This window comes from Arachis stenosperma, chromosome 1 (genome assembly GCF_014773155.1).
Source record: "Arachis stenosperma cultivar V10309 chromosome 1, arast.V10309.gnm1.PFL2, whole genome shotgun sequence".
NCBI lineage: Eukaryota > Viridiplantae > Streptophyta > Magnoliopsida > Fabales > Fabaceae > Arachis > Arachis stenosperma.
The window spans coordinates 9912244-9928443 of NC_080377.1; positions in this window are offsets into that span (position 1 = coordinate 9912244).

The window sequence follows — 16200 nt, forward strand, 5'->3', positions numbered from 1 at the left end:
CTTGAAGATGGCACAAGATCAAAACACTACGTTCAAGGTCATGAATAAAGAGTTTGTCAAATTAGATCACTTTGATGGAACGAACTTCAACCATTAGAAAGACAAGATGATGTTTCTTCTTTCAGTTCTCAATCTTGCATATGTGATTGACCCAAAGACTACACCAATTGCCGATGGCGCTGAAAATTCCACACCGGAAGAGAAAGAAAAGATTGTTCAATTGAAAAAGAAACGTGATGAAGATACTTTTGCATGTCGAGGTCATATTCTCAATACTTTATCCGATCGACTCTATGATCTCTACATGTCAATTCAATCACCATTAGAGATTTGGAAATCTTTGGAAGAAAAGTACAATACCGAACGACAAAGAACAGATAAGTTTATTATGATGAAATATTTTGAATTTATTATGAATGATACTATGCCTGTCATGGATCAAATTCATGAATTACAAATCCTTGTAAGTAGACTTCGTGATCTACAAGTGGTGATCCCTGAATCATTACAAGTTGGAGCAATTATTTCAAAATTGCCTTCATCTTGGAATGGTTATAGGAAGAAACTTTTACATCTTGGTGAGGACTTCACAATTGAGAAATTACTAAGGCATATACGTATAGAGGAAGAAACTCGAAAACGTGATGCTGTGTATCTTTCGCAAAGTTCTAAAGTGAATCATATTGGTGAAAACAACACCAATAAGAAGAAAAGAAAGTTCTCTAAAGATTCAAAACAAAACAAGATAAGAAGAGACAAAGAGAGTGTTATCATTGTCACAAGAAAGGACACTATATCAAAGAATGTAGACTTCTGAAAAGGGAAGCACCAAAGACCAACTTAGTGGAAGAGAAGGATCTAGTTGCTATGGTTGTAGAAAAAGTACAAAACATGCATATTGGTATGTTTACAGAAGTCAACATAGCAACACAAGGAAAATCACTTGAGTGGTGGTTAGATTTTGGGGCTACTGTTCACGTTTGTAATGATCGCAACTAATTCAAAACATATGAAGAAGTGAACAATAGAGAAGTCTTGATGGGCAATGACAACTCAGCCAAAGTTTGTAGTCAAGGAAGTGTGGAATTAAATTTTACATCTGAAAATAAATTAAGTTTAATAAATGTACTTCATGTTCCAGATTTGAGAAAAAATTTAGTTTCTGTTAGTCTCTTGTGTAAGAAAGGATTCAAAGTTGTTATGGAATCCGATAAAGTGATCTTGCTTAAGAATGATGTATTCATAGGAAAAGGATATTGTACTGAAGGCATGTTTAAACTTAGTATTAATAAAGTGAATGTTTTCTTGTATGTTGTTGATTCTTGTGATTTATGGCATAGTAGATTAGCACACTTAAATTACAAATCAATTGAATATATGCAAAAGAATAACTATATTGATCTTAGTAACAAGGATTTTAGTAAGAAATGTGATATTTGCATACAATCTAAAATTACTAAGAAACCTTTTCCTAAGGTTGAAAGAAATACAAATTTATTAGAATTGATTCATAGTGATATTTGTGAGTTAAATGGCAATATTACTAGAGGAGAAAAAAGATACTTTATAACCTTCATTGATGATTGTTCTAGATTTACTTATGTGTATTTGCTTAGAAATAAAGATGAAACTTTTGAAATGTTTAAGAAATATAAAATGGAAGTAGAAAATATGCATGATAAGAAAATAAAAGTTCTTCATAGTGATCGAGGTGGAGAATATTTTTCTAATAAATTTGATCACTTTTGTGAATTACATGGTATTGTGCATGAATCTTCTGCTCCATATACTCCGCAACAAAATGATTTGGCGGAAAGAAAGAACCGTACCTTAGTGGATATGGTTAATTCAATGTTACTAAATGCAAAATTGTCTTACAATTTGTGGGGTGAAGCATTATTGACATCATGTCATATCCATAATAGGATACCATCAAGACATAGAAAGGTTTCTCCTTATGAAATTTGGAAAGGAAGGAAACCTAATTTAAATTATCTTAAAGTGTGGGGGTGTTTAGCCTTTTATCGAGTTCCTGATCAAAAGAGAACCAAATTGGGGCCAAGAGCCATAAAAGGCACTTTTATAGGATATGCTCAAAATTCTAAAGCATATAGAATATTACACTTAGTGTCTAATGTAGTTGTTGAATCAAGAGAAGTAGAATTTATTGAAAATAAATTTATCAATGATTCAACTTCTAATTCAGAGTATCCCCAAAATGATACTAATATTTCACAAGAAATAAATAATCAAAATAATAAACGTCTAAGCGACAAAAAAATTATTGAACCAAGGAAGAGTTTGAAAGTAAGAAAAGAAAAGGACTTGGGTCCAGATTTTATTTCTTCTCAGGCTATCACCTTTTTGGTAGAAGGAACTAGGAATTTTGTAACAAACAAGATTTCTATTGTTATGAACATAGAGGGTGATCCTCAAACATTCAAAGAAGCTATGGCTTCAAGGGATTCTGCTTTTTGGAAAGAAACAATAAATGATGAAATTGACTCAATATTATCTAACAATACTTGGGTCTTGGTTGATTTGCCTCCAGGATCAAAGCCTATAGGATGTAAGTGGCTATTTAGAAAAAAGTATAATACTGATGGTTCATTACAAACCTTTAAAGCAAGGTTAGTGGCCAAGGGGTTTAGACAACAAGAAGGTCTAGACTATTTTGATACCTACGCACCTGTGGCAAGAATGACTTCTATTAGGGCTCTTATAGCATTAGCATCCATACATAAGCTTCATATACATCAAATGGATGTTAAAACGGCTTTTCTAAATGGAGATCCTAATGAAGAAATTTATATGGAGCAACCGGAAGGCTATGTGCTACCCGGAAATGAAAAGAAAGTTTGCAAATTAATTAAGTCTTTGTATGGGCTAAAACAAGCGCCTAAATAATGGCATGAGAAGTTTGATTCAGTGGTGTTATCAAATAGCTTCTCACATAATAGTGCGGATAAATGTATTTACTCAAAATTTACTAAAGATTATGGAGTAATTATTTGTTTATATGTTGATAATATGTTAATCATCGGAACAAATTTAGAAGGAATTCGTATAACGAAGGAGTATCTAACTTCTAAATTCAAGATGAAGGATTTGAATGAAGTTGATACAATATTAGGCATAAAGATACATAAGAATGAAGTTGGCTTTACTTTAAGTCAATCTCATTATATTAAAAAGGTATTGAAAAGTTTGATCATCTCACAATTAAAGAATCCAATACGTCGTATGATCCTAATCTTAAATTAGAAGGAAATATGGGAAGATCTATAGCACAATTAGAATATGCTAGTGCTATAGGAAGTTTAATGTACGCAATGCATTGTACTAGACCTGATATAGCATTTGCTGTGTGCAAATTATCAAGGTTTACAGGAAAGCCTAGCAATCAACATTGGAAAGTTATAACAAGAGTTCTTGGTTATCTCAAGAAAACCATAAACTTGGGATTACATTATAGTGATTATCCCGCAATTTTAAAAGGTTATTCCGACGCAAGTTAGATTACAAATCTTAGTGATAACAAATCCACTTCAGGATGAATTTTCACCATAGGTGGTGGAGCAATAAGTTGGGCCTCAAAGAAACAAACATGTATTACACATTCTACTATGGAGGCTGAGTTTGTAGCTTTATCAGCCGCAGGTAAAGAAGCGGAATGGTTAAGAAATTTGTTATATGATATAAAGCTGTGGCCACAGCAGACGACAGCCATTTCAATCTTCTGTGATAGTGAATCAACCATGTCTCGAGCATATAATAAGGTTTATAATGGAAAGTCTAGACATATAAGTTTGAGACATGAATTTGTGAGGCAACTAATAGATGATGGTGTAATTACCATCACTTATGTAAGATCTCAAGAAAATTTAGCAGACCCTTTGACTAAAGGTTTGTCAAGTGATAAAATCAAAGAAACTACTACTAAAATGGGATTAAAACCTATTATTGCTAAATGATGAGAACCCAACCTTATTCTAGTAGACCACTAGTTTCAAGATTTAATGGGTAATAACAAGTTATTTAGCAATTGGAGCACTAAGGTATAGGATTTAGTGCTATTTACTATAAATTAGGAGGGTGAGTTTAAACTCTTAATGGAATGATAATATTATCTATCAAAAGATTCCACCTATATGAATATAAGAGTGGTGCCGCTCTAATCGAAAATTTTAGAGGTTTTATTCTCGTAAATATTCATGAAATCAGGATGAGCACAAGGCCATATAAGTGCTTAAAATTGTAAACTCTTGAACTTGGAGGGTATAAGTAATGTGTGTGATTTTTGGTACTAGCATATGGAGTATAGGTTTAATCGATTAGACACCTATTACTTCGTTAGAACTTTAAAATTTACACTAAAAAAATGTTTAATCTTAGTGACACATTCTTTATGCATATACTTGTATGACATTTAAATTTTGTAAATAGTGGGGGATTGAAGGGTATTTACAAATTTGATTAATTAATATTATTAATATTATTATTAATATTATTAATATTAATAAACGGTTACTAACCGTTTTGTACCATTTGGTTGAAGGGACACAACCTTTTAAGGATTGTGTATGTTCAAAACATTGTGTCTATTGGCTAAAGGGACACAACTCTTTAAGAGTTGTATATGTTCAAAACATTGTATCTATTTGCAATAGAAATGACACAACCATTTGTATACGTAACTAATCATAATTGCTACGTGCAATATGTATAAATAAGTCATTGTCCACTATTTCAGATATGAAGTACTAAGCGTACAATTTACACTACTATTAAGAGATTTTCTTTGTTCAAGAGAGTTGAGAATTTCTTACTATTGCTAATTAAGAAATTCTTAGGTTTCATTGTATCCTGGGAGAGTATTGTCATCAACCCTATAGCAACTAAGTGTGGGAACAAATATCTCTCTAAAGAAAGCGATCTAATCGTGCCTTGAAACCACTACACAAATATAAAATTTTATCATCTTACTATCTTCTTATACCCAACATTAAGTAGTTGAGTTGAGATCGATATTTTTTATGGAGACTTTATTATTGCGATTAGGTTAGTAATTTTCATGACTTTATTATTGTCTTATTCTCTTATTTAAAATATAGAAATAATATATTTCAATAAAAAAAATTTATTAAAAAATTATATCAATATTCTTATATACAAATTTTTTTATTAAACTTTTTTTCTATTTGATTTGAATTTGGTCAATAATAAAATATGATATATATAAACATATATACACATATATAAATTGGGATCATATAATATACATTATTTAACATAACCTACTTTATCATACATATGAGTATATGAATGATAAATAAATAAAATATTTAAAATATAGATCTTGTGAAAAACGATTTCGCAAACAAATGTATTTTATGAAAAAAATCAATATTAATTATTTTATTTATAACCCACTTAATTGACTTTATCTTTTTACCAGCAGCTCAATAGACATTACCGTGTCTGTTTTGTTACTTTTCTATCGAGATTTAAAAATTAATTTTATATTTTTTTAAAATTATAAATTTAATATTAATAATTAAAAATTAATTATAAAAAATAAAATATTTTAAGTTATTTAACATATAAAATATATAAAATAAATAAATTTGAATGAAAAAAAATAAGATTACAAAAATAGGTTGTTATTATGTAAACAAATCAATATAAAAATTAATTAATATTATTTAAAGATTACTTATTTATAAATTTTATTAAATTTATTTATTTTTTCAATCCTATTTAATTAAAAACAAAATTTAAAATTTTATATACAAAATTCATCCATATAAAAACACTATTTATATACAAAATACTTTTAAAATTTGTATAAAAATATAATTATTATTAATTAATTGTATATTTAAATTATTTTTCTATTAGCAAACTAATAAAAAAGGGTATTGATTCACTAACAAAACATTAGTGTCAATATAGTGTTTATTTAATTTGTTTATCTGTGTTCCAAAAATAAATATTAAAATAAACCACCATTTCAAATTTTTTTTAATTTTTTAAGCCATTTTAATATATGTACGAACATGAAAACTAAATTATCAACCAATAGAAAAATGTACTGAAATTAAGTACATGAATAATTAAACATATGTTAAATTCTAAATATACTTCACAGTTGAATTAATAAATTATTATTATTATTATTATTATTATTATTATTATTATTATTATTATTATTATTATCAATATTAAACATTATATATATATATATATATATATATATATATATATATATATATATATATCATCTTTATAACTTAAATAAAGTTAAACTTAGAGTTTTTTTCAATGAAAAAAGTATTTTCAAGATCTTTAAGGTCTAAGATTCTCTATAAATCACGGCTATTGAATTTTTGAATCAATGACTCAAATTTAAAACTTTTATTAATAATATAATAATTATATATATGTTTAAATATTTTTACAAATGCTTCTATTTCAACATTATATTTTTGTTCTTTGTCCCCTCTTTTCATCTTTTCTCCATTACCCCCTCTTGTCGCTGTCGTTGAAAGGAGGAGCACGACCACCACGAGGAGCCGAATAAAGTCCCACATCGGTTGGGGAGGGGAACGAAGCATGCCTTAAGGGTGTGGATACCTCTCCTTAGCATGACACGTTTTGACTAGTGAGTGTGGAGAGTTTCGACTATCATCCCTATCGTCAAAGGCAAAACCGTGCGGCCTTGTTTGCCAAAGTGAACAATATCGTGCTAGCGGGTGGTCTGGGCTGTTACAGATGGTATCAAAGCCGGAGCTCGGATCGATGTGCCAGCGAGGGCGCTGGGCTCCCTTAGGGGGGTGGATTGTAAGGTCCCACATCGGTTGGGGAGGAGAACGAAGCATGCCTTATAAGGGTGTGGATACCTTTTCCTAGCATGACGCATTTTGACGAGTGAGTGTGGGGTGTTTCGGCTATCATCCCTATCGTCAAAGACAAAATCGTGAGGCCTTGTGTGCCAAAGCTGACAATATCGTGCTAGCGGGTGGTCTGGACTGTTACAGATGGTATCAGAGCCGGAGCCCGGATTAATGTGCCAGTGAAGGCGCTGGACTCCCTTAGGGGGTGGATTGTAAGGTCCCACATCGGTTGGGGAGGGGAACGAAGCATGCCTTATAAGGGTGTGGATACATCTCCCTAGCATGACGCGTTTTGACGAGTGAGTGTGGGGGTTTCGGATGATGATGTGCCAGCGAGGGCGCTGGGCTCTCTTAGGGGGTGGATTGTAAGGTCCCACATCAATTGAGGAGGGGAACGAAGCATGCCTTATAAGGGTGTGGATACCTCTCCCTAGCATGACGCATTTTGACGAGTGAGTGTGGGGGGCTTCGGCTATCATCCCTATTGTCAAAGGCAAAACCGTGAGGCCTTGTGTGCCAAAGCAGACAATATCGTGCTAGCAGGTGGTCTGGGCTGTTACAAGCCGCCGTCGTCATCATCTTCTTGGGCTGCCTCTACGTGTGCCGTCCTGGTGTCGTTCATCTGTGTATTGCCGTCGCCGTCTGTGGAGTCGCCAGGCTGTCGCCGTTTGCCACTTCCAATGTCGCCGCCAAGTCAAGAACGAGCGCGAGGGGGGAAGAACTACAACGAGGAAGGGGAGCAGGAGCTGTCGTAGTGATCGCCGCCACAACTATTGGGTGGCAATGGTCAGAGCCACCGCTCATGGAGTCCGCAACTTCTGTCAGAGAAAATATAAGAAGAGGAAGAAGATGTGAGAAGAGGAAGAAAATGAGGATATTTATGTAATTTACTATTTTATTTTATAATTTTATTTTCTAGACCACCAAGAACCTGAATATGCTTTCTCCACCTAAGACAAAGCCGTTAAACTTTAAGAAAAAATTAAAGAGTTAATAGTGAAATTGTCCCTGAAAGATACCCCGATCTCCATTCTGGTCCTTGAAAGACAAAATTAATCAAAATCGTCCACGAAAGATACATGACTTGGTCACGTTAGTCCTTCTACTAGTTTGATGATGACGTGGTGGGTTAATACCACATGTCAGATTAGTGACACCTGGCATGCCACCTGTCACTTGACATGAAAAAGTTATTTATAATCAAAATAGTCCTTGAAAGTTCAGACGTAAATAATTTTTATCCCTAAAATTTTAAAAATTAATCAAATTAGTCCTTATATATATATTTTTTTCTTCATGATATTAAATTTAAAATATTTTGATACTACTAATTTTAACAGAAATGTAATTGATAAACAAAAAAAAAGTAATTGTATCTTTTCTTCTTAAAAAATTTTTCAATAAAATTATCTTCTTTAATTTTTCTCAAAATCTCTCTTATTCTTTTCTATTCTAAAACATTTTTCTTACATTATTACATTTTGCTGGAATATATATACATATATATATATATATACACGTAAAATTGAAATGCATGTATTTGTTAACCTGGAAAAAAATAGAGGAAAGAGAGAGGGGTTGAGGGAGAGAGCGACGGAGGGTTGCGCCCTGCTGCTGATCCGCCACCAAACTTGCCGCCCAGCCGTCGTCACGTCACTGCCCAACCACCATGGCGTCGCTGCCTGCTATCGCCGAACCTATTCCACCGCCGATTATCGCGTTTTGCTACATGCCGTCATGGAGGAAGACCAAAACTCAGGGAGAGGACCACGCGAGGAGAGGTCGGCGTCGCCGTTCCCTGAAGCCCATGTTGCTGTTGAGCCCAGATGAGAGGAGAGACCGGGCCTGAACCTCGATGATCTGGGAAAAACCAGCGCCGCCTCTGTGCCGTCGTCGTGGACACCATCACCGCCGTTCGTGCCTTTGATTTGCGCCGTTGTGACTTCTATCACCATTAGGCTGTTCGCTGACGTCACCGCCGCCATAGCCACCGTTGCTGGTAACCGCCAGTGGAACCCTCGTCGTCTCGGTAAGCATTTCGTTCCGGAACCTTTGAAATCAATATTCTGTTATGTTTGGCTAGAGATTCTGAGGTTTTGGTAACGTGGGATCGTGTTCTGGATATTACGGGTCTCGATTGAAGCTGTCGCTGCTTGGTTCGGTTCCTTCTTAGTTATGGTAAGCCTTTTAATTTTGAAAAGTCCTTTTGTCACTGTTTTGTTATTTTAGCTGAGGTTTTGCAGCGTTATTTATCATATGATTGAGTTTTTGGTTATTATATGTTGTGATTAGAGTTGTTGTGGCTATTGCTGAAGTGGTTTGGAGCTGAAATTACGGCTGCTACATTGCGAGCCAAGAGAAAACAGAGTTTTGTCACGTAATTGAGTCGCAATTGAGGTAGGAGCTTTTTATACAAACTAATTTATTTTAAATTAGAATTGTTATAAATAGATATGACTTTCTAAATGTATTTCTGGTGATTATGTAAGTCTTATGCATTGTTTGATTTGTCTTGGATGAATATGGTCGTCTGTTGAATTGAAATAATAACTGATTTTGTTAAATGGAGGTTTCTGATTGTTTTGATTTGAAATAATCTTTAATATTTAAAAGTTTGAATTTGGTTTTATTGGAAACTGATTTGGTGTTGAACCCATTGGAAAGGGGTAGAAGGATTGGTTTGGTTGGGACCCGAAAGGGTGGCAAAGTCCAAGTTTTAGGGGAGATGCTGCCGAATTTTCATGAAAATTTAGATTCTATTTTAAAATGTGACTTGGAAAAAGAATGAATTTGAGAGGTTTCATTGCTTGGTTTTTGATTTATTAAGAAATAGATGTTTCGAGTTTAATCTATTTATGGGAAGTTTATGTTAAGATTGATTTAAATATGAAAGAACCTATGTTTTGAAGTTTGATTAAATAAGTACTTTTGGAAGAGCTTTTAATGGATTTTAAAAGAAATTGAACTTTGATTAACTAAGTTCGTTTTACTTTTAAAGTACTCTTTAAATTTTGATTTAGCAAGATTAAACAATTTCGGGGCTTTGGGAAGGTTACCGATTTAAGAGTTGTTCGCTAGCCGGACCTCGAGGATAGAATTGTGGAAGGGGGTCGCCCCCATGATTATGGGATCTTTCCCTGCTATCATCCCGGTTGTCCTCCACAGTTTGTCCCGTCGGAGGTCGGGTGTAAATAAGGGGATCTCGCTGTCTTCTTGGTGCCTCCCTGCTTTTCCTTTGACTTTCCGATTCTGATCGGCCACTCGGTGTGTGTCTGGAGCGACTTCTTCGGGGACTTCTCCCTATCCTTTGAAGAGATCGGGAGCGATCTCGTCTAGGAGTTGGTCGGTAGTGCTCCTGGCCTGCCAGCTTGCATTCCAAGTTCTGCACCCTAAGTCGCAGCTCCTGCATTATTCTGGCACTGTCGCTGCCTATTCCCCTAAAAGGGCACCTTTCTTGAGAGCACGAGGGTGGCTCAGGTCATCGCGCGGGGGGGGGGGGGGAGGGGGGACATCGTACGCTCCCGGGAGGAAGCCACAGAGGCTACCCTGCCGCTTTGAGGTGCGATTTCTCCCCCGCGTGGTTCGGCTCCATCGTCTGCCTCTGCAGGACCCAACAGAAAATCCATTCAGGCCTGTGTCCCCACAGACGGCGCCAATGTACGATTGCTCGAGTTCTGGACGGGTTAGAGATGTGGGTCGGAGATGTCCTCCGGTTGAAGAGGTGGGAATCGCAAGTCATCATTCTGCCCAAGTCATCATTCTGCCCGTTAGATCAAGTTTTTCAGCACTTGGTGGATTGCCTGGTCTGTCCTGACGATTATCTGGTGTCCTTGGAAGTACTATCGCAATCTACAGGAGGAAGTCAGGAGTGCGTATGCCAGTTTTTCCAACTTGCTGTACCTCAGTTCTGCCCTTTGTAGCGCCTTGTTCACGAAATAGACCGGTTGCTGAATCTTTCCGTCTTCCCGTACTAGGACGATTGCCCAAGCCTCCTCCGTTACTGCTAGGTATAAGAATAGTGCTTCTCCATTTTTGGGCTTACCGAGTACTGGTGGAGCCGAGATGATGCTCTTGAAGTTATTGAAGGCTTCCTCGCAGGTCAGGGTCCATTCGAACACTATCCCCTTTTTCGTCAAGTTGAAGAATGGCAGAGCTTTGGCGGCCAAGGCGCTAAGGAAGCGGGATAATGCGGTGAGCCTTCCCGTCAATCTCTGGACGTCTTTCACACATCCTGGGCTCTTCATTTGTAAGATTGCTTCGCATTTCTCTGGGTTGGCCTCCACTCCTCTTTGGGTTATCATAAAGCCCAAGAATTTTTCGGCTTTTATGGTGAAGGTGCCCTTGAGCGGGTTAAGCCTCATGCCGTGCTGCCGAAGGGACGCAAACACGCTTTCCAGATCCCCGATGAGGTCTTCAGGCTTGGTGGTCTTTACAAGAATGTCGTCAACATACACTTCCACCGTCTTGCCGATGAAGTTATTAAATATCTTGTTCATTAACCTTTGGTACTAGCTCCTGCATTCTTCAATCCAAATGGCATTAACTTATAGCAGTACGTTACCCCTGGTGTTATGAATGCCGTTTTCTCTTCATCTGGCCAGTGCATTGGTATCTGGTTGTAGCCGGAGTATGCATTCATGAAGCTCAGATACCGGTATCTCGCCGCCACGTCAACGAGAGCATCAATATTGGAGAGGGGGAAGGAATCCTTGGGGCACGCCTTGTTGATGTCGGAATAATCCACACACATTCTCCATTTTCCATTGGGCTTTTTAACCAGGACTACGTTTGACAGCCACGTCGAGTAGTCCAGTTTCCGGATGAACCCCGCTTCCAGCAGACTGGCCATTTGCTTGTCCACCTCATCAGCTCTTTCCTGGGACAATTTTCTCCTTTTTGAGCCACGGGCTTAGCTTTCGCCTTCACGGCTAGGTGGTGTGACATGATCCAGGGGTCGATTCCTTGCATATCGGCGGGTGTCCAAGCAAACAGGTCGCCGTTTGCCCAGATCATCTCCACCAGCATTTCTTTCAAGTCATGAGGGAGGTTCCTATTTAAGAAGGTGAACTTTCCTTCTGAGTTGCCAACCCTGAATTTCTCAAGGTCTCATTTGAGCGTCGGCCTGGGTTTGTCGTCGACTCGTACGTCTAGGTCGGCCAAGAAGACCCCGGATGCTTCTTTGGCCTTCTTCCTCAGGGAGAGGCTGGCGTTGTCACAAGCGACCGCCGTTTTTAAATCTCCTCTTATAGATCCAACTGGCCCATTATTAGAAATAAACTTCATCACCAGTAGCTTAGTGCAAATTACTGCTCCGAACTCATTGATTGTTTTCCTTTCCAGGATAATATTGTAGGCTGTAGAGTCCCTTAAAACAACGAACTATGCCATTACTGTCCTCTTCTCTCGTCCCCCTCCTACTGAGATCGGCAAGGAGATTATCCCATCAGGCTTGATGAAGTTGTCGCCCAAGCCAACCACACCGTGCTGGTGGGTCCTCCGGTCAGAGTCCCGAAGGCCTAGAGCGTCGAAAACGTTGCGAAACAGGATGTTCGAATCGGCCCCGGTGTCCATGAGGATTTGCCTGACCAGACCAGTCCCCACTCTTGTCGTGATCACCATAGGAGGTTTCTCCGGCACATCATCGAACCATTGTCTTCTGGACCGAAAGCTATTGACTAAAATCTTCTGGGGGAAGGCGCAGGGTCAGATGATGATACTGCCAAAACTTTGGCATCTTTCCTACACGTCGATTTCGACCTAGGAGCAACGTTTCTCCCTACCACAACGTTCACAATGGTGAGGCTGCGTTCATTGTCCTCCTCGGGTTCCTGCCTTTGTCTCATGGCGCGGCTCTTGTCGTCACCAGATTGATCGCAATCTCGCCTTCTAGATTCTCGTATGAGGTGAGAGAACTCTGCCAACTTGCTTTCTCTGATTGCCTGCTCCAGAGCATCTTTCAGGTCGAAACAATCTTGGGTCTTGTGGCTGTAGCCCTTGTGGTAGTCGCAATAGAGGTTTTTATTCCCTCTAGTCCTATCCTTGAGTTGTCGGGGCTTCGACAGGATGCCCTTGCCGGTGATCTGTTGATAAACTTCAACAATTGGGGCTGTCAGGGGGGTGTAGTTGGTAAACTTTCCTACCCAGAGGAACGGCTTAAAGGTTTTAGCTGGAGCCCCGTCCTTGGGGTGCTCCTTTGGCCTTTCCCCATTACTGGGATGATGGGCATGGTTGTAGTCGGGTTGCCGCTTGTTGGCTGCCACAACCTGGCTAACCTCTTCATCATTGATATCTTCCCTAGCCACATTTTGGATTTCTTGCATCGTCCACACGGGCTTGGTGGTAAGGTGTACGTTTCCTGAAATCCTTGTTCAGCAACCCATTCGTCAAGCACAAACTAGCCACCGAGTCGGTTAGGCCGTCAATCTCCAAGCACTCGTCATTGAACCTATCCAGGTACTTCCTGGTCGGTTCGCCGGCTCTTTGTGTTATCCCAAGCAAGTTGATTGGGTGCTTTGCTTTAGCAATATGTGTAATGAACTGACTAGGAAGGTGCGGGTGATGTCCGCGAAGGACGTCACGGAGCCCTAAGGGAGGGCGTTGAACCAACGTATTGCCGATCCTGCTAAAGTGACGGGAAAGGCGCGACATCTTACTTCATCACCAACCCCTTCCAAATTTATCCTGGCCTCAAAGGCCATCAGATGTTCTTGAGGGTCTTGGGTCCCGTCATACCTCATATCCGTTGGCTTATCGAAGTGCTTCGGTAGCCGGACCTCGAGGATAGAATGGTTGAAGGGGGTCGCCCCCATGATTATGGCACGACGTGTCCTCCTTGGTCTTTCCCTACTATCATCCCGGTTGTCCTCCGCAGTTTGTCCCGTTGGAGGTCGGGTGTAAATCAGGAGATTTCGCTGTCTTCTTGGCGCCTCCCTGCTTTTCCCTTGACTTTTCGATTCTGATCGGCCACTCGGTGTGCGTTTGGAGTGACTTCTTCGGGGACTTCTCCCTCTCTTTTGAAGAGATCGGGAGATGTGGGTCCCCACAGATGGCGCCAATGTACGGTTGCTCGGGTTTCAGACAGCTCGGAGATGTGGGTCGGAGAAGTCTTCCAGTTAAAGAAGTGGGAATCGGCCTAGATCTGGGTCTGGTGAGCGAGATGAGCGGACAAACGACCTCCCAAACTACGTGTGATGTGAGGTGGGGGGCGTCACCTGCAATGACACTCCGACGCTCAAGTTAGAAAGGCACAAGTGGCAGTGAGAGTAAGGGGGTAGTGACGTACCTTGGGGGAGGAGTAGGTCCCTCCCCATATATACGCTGTCAGGGGTGGGTCCCGCGAGGACAGACTCACCTTCCTCGAAGTTTTTCAGCACAGCTGTTGCGGGGTGAGCTGTAGGGGGACAGGTGTTCGAGTCGTTATCCGGACGGGGGACGCCCGCTAGGTCGGACATATGGGGTCGGTTCGCCCCGTGCATAGGATCGGGTCGGGTAATGGACCAGCTGGGTTGGGTCGTAACAAGAGTGAAATGGAATTGATTTGGAACTTAGTATTTTAAACATGTTTTAGTTTTTGTTTTAAGTCTCTATCTCAATTGACTTCAAATTAAGTAACTATGATTTCGGGGATTTCTAAAGAAATTAAGAAATGATGTAGGCTATTCTTCCCTAGAGTCTTGAGTATTTGCTAAAATAGTCTTTTAGGATTAAAATAGTCTTTTAGGATTAATCTTGAAAATAATAAAATACTCCTTTAAAATTAAATTTGTTTAATTATGTTTAAAATTTTATATTATAATTTTAAAATTTAAAATATCTCTATAGAAAAAAAATTGTATTTAACTATTTTTATTTGTTTCAATTTTTATATTTATCTTAAATAAAAAAGATATTGAGACATAACTCAATCTGATACATTTTACACTTAATACAATACAAAAAATTATGTAATCTCTATCGCGCATCTTTCAAGTTTTATCTTTCAGTCTCTCTCTCAGTATTAGTTTATCGTCCAGACGCAGCCTAATAATTTCATTTATATTTGAGAAGCTACATTTAGTTTTGGATATATAACAAATGAGATTATTATTATTATTATTGTTGTTGTTGTTGTTGTTGTTGTTGTTGTTGTTGTTGTTGTTTACTTTTTACATAAGTATATATATTTTTTTAATTAATTTATATAATACAAAATCTTTTATCATTGTGTTTATATTTAATATTATAATTTTTTTCACACAAAATAAAATTATTATATTTTTATTTGCTTTTTACGTGATTATATATTTTTTTAATTAAATTTATATAATATAAAATCTTTTATCATTGTGTTAAAAATTATTATGCGTTTGTTTGCTTTTTACGTGAATATATATGTTTTTCTTAATTAAATTTATATAATACAAATTTTTTTTATTATTGTGTTTAAATTTCTCTCATAATTTTGTTTTTACGCATTGAAATATTAAAGAGATTAAGAATCTTTAAGAGTGAATAGAAACACACATTGGGTATGTTTAAATTTTTATGTAAAATTGGTCTTTCAAGGTTTTCATTTTTGTAGTAATTCCAAAATTTTCCCTTATTTTACTCTCTTAATCGTCCAAAAAAAGAATTGTTCACATGTTCTATCTCAACTACACTTTCTGTTTTCTGTCTAATCTCATTTACCAGATAAAGAAAATGTTTAATTCTTTCCCTCCGTCAAAGTGAAAGTTTTGCAATATTTCAAATTTTGTTATCTAATTAATGTTTTCAAGAAAAATATTTATTTATTTATTTATGGTTGTTTGAAGTTGCCATCATGCATGTGGATTCATTATTATTATTATTGTTATTAAGTTTTTCCAGTTCTTGAATTCATTATTTACTTATTTATTTTGAAGTAAAAGTCCAAGAATTGAGTTTTACACCGCTACTCAACCCTTCTCATCCAAGATTTGAGTTAATGTCTTTCATCTTCACAGGTTTCTTTTCTTCTTCTTCTTCTTCTTCTTTTTCTTTTATTAGTTAAAGTCCTTCATGTTCACCTTATGATCTTCATTTTCTCTTGATTCTTGAAGCTAGCTATCTAACATGCTTCGATTATCATTCACGTGTTTATAAAATTCTTGAAGAAGGAGCAAGAGTGCAGAGAGGGTAACAAAGGTAACTAGTGATGATAGTAATTCATATTATTTCCTGAATTTTATGCTTTCTTTTCTCCTTTAGTCGTTTTATTTTGTAATACTTTGACGTATGATTTCTATTTTACTACTCTCTCAATGATCTAAACAAATATTTCTTAGACGAAATATTATTTATTTAT